The sequence below is a fragment of the Volvox carteri genome, assembly GCF_000143455.1.
Source record: "Volvox carteri f. nagariensis unplaced genomic scaffold VOLCAscaffold_28, whole genome shotgun sequence".
In the NCBI taxonomy this organism is placed as follows: domain Eukaryota; kingdom Viridiplantae; phylum Chlorophyta; class Chlorophyceae; order Chlamydomonadales; family Volvocaceae; genus Volvox; species Volvox carteri.
In genome coordinates, this window is record NW_003307571.1 from 1,517,204 (window position 1) to 1,519,063 (window position 1,860).

A 1,860-nucleotide genomic window follows, 5' to 3' on the forward strand; every position below is an offset into this window, starting at 1 on the left:
TGGGGGAGGGGGTGTGTATGGGAGTTGAAGAGGAAAGGGTGGGGTGGGATCAGGTTGTCGGGGATTTAAGGGGTTTTCGGGGTTTGTACACCCTTCCTTCCCCACGGTTTCCTTTTTCTTCAACGCCGCACTTGTACGTACGCACCCGCAGGGTAGCGGCACCACTATCTCCAAGGAAATCGACACGGGGGGTGTTAACCTCACCCAGCTGGTTCTGCTGTCGAATGCGCGGGTCATGTTTGCCGCCACGGAGAGCGGCGGAGTGCGCACCTACAAGTACCCCCTTACAGGCGAGAGCGACATTTGGCAACACACATAGGGGTCGTGTGTGTGTGTGCGTGTGTGCATGTGTGCGTGTGTGTGTGTGCGTGTGTGTGCATGTGTGCGTGTGTGTGTGCGTGTGTGTGAACGGGGGGGAGGGGGCCGGGGGAGAAGACGAACCACTGGCGAATGAAGGAGATACCAGCGATAGACGGATGGTCCAGGAGAAGATTAGGAGGGGGGAAGGGAAGAAGGGGAAGCGCGGGGGATTAAACACCGTGTCGGGTCGGGGGAGAAAGGGGGGGGAGTTGCGTGAGGTGATGGCTCTGCTGCCTGCCTGCCTGCCGGCGCTTGCCGGGTTTCCTTCTGACCTGTTGTTGGCGTTGGGGAGGGGGTGCTGAAAAGGGGAAGAGTCGCCGGGGGGATTGCGTGTTTGTGTTGGGGGGTTTGTGCGGGCGGGCTAGGAAGCGCGCGAAACGAGTACAGTTGTCGGCCCTCCCTCTTTCCCGCAGCGCACACGGTTACGTAGATACATACATACATACATACATACATACATACATACATACATACATACATACATACATACATACATACATACATACATACATACATACAATGCAGCGCCATCCCCGGATGGAGGGGCTGCGGAGTGGCTGCGTAGAGTGTTGGCAGTCTGAGTCGGGGTCGGGAGCACACAAGACTAACCGACTTGTGCTGTGTGCTCCCGACCCTTGCGCTGTGTTTCGGCTTCGGCCCCCGGCTCTCGCAGCCCACAGTGTAATCTAAGTCATACATACATACATACATACATACATACATACATACATACATACATACATACATACATACATACACACATATCCCCACTTGCCCCTAACCCCCTCTTCATCCCTCTTCTTACACGCTCTGCGGTGCAGGGGAATTCCAGGAGGCCAAGTGCCACGCGGCGCCCGTGTCGCGGTTGCGGGTGTCCTGGGACGAGTCTTTGCTGGTGGGTGAGAGCGGGTGGTTTAGGGGGAAGGGAAGGGAAGGGAAGGGACACACACGTATACCGTACACATAATATAAATCCATCCTATTATACATTATTATATATACGTAAAATTTATAAGATTACATGTGATGTACATGATTGTATACCTATAAATACATATGTGTGGATGTATGTATGTAAGGGTTTTGTTTGTTGTACGACGGGGAAGCTGGTCACGGTTTACAGCACCATTATGTGGCGGGGGCCAGGGGAGGGGTTGGTGACAGCACCGAGCGACCTTGTGTGTGTGTGTTATTCTACTGAAGGAGGGGGGAGAGGGGGGAAGGGGGAGAGAGGAGATGCAAAAGAGCGGCCATAAGGCCTATCATGTGATATCCATACTCTCCCTCCGTATCTTACCCTAACCCCTTCGCCGTACCGTACACCCGCGTGCAGGTGAGCGGTGGCGAGGACGGCAGCGTGTTTGTGTGGGAGGTTCGTGACAAGGACGCGCGGGCGGCTGCTCGGAGGGAGCAAGAGCGGTTGGAGTTCTCCGTGGAGGTGCTGGTGACCAGGTGGGTCGGTGGGTCGGTGGGTGGGGTTACAGATGGGGGGGGTGGGGC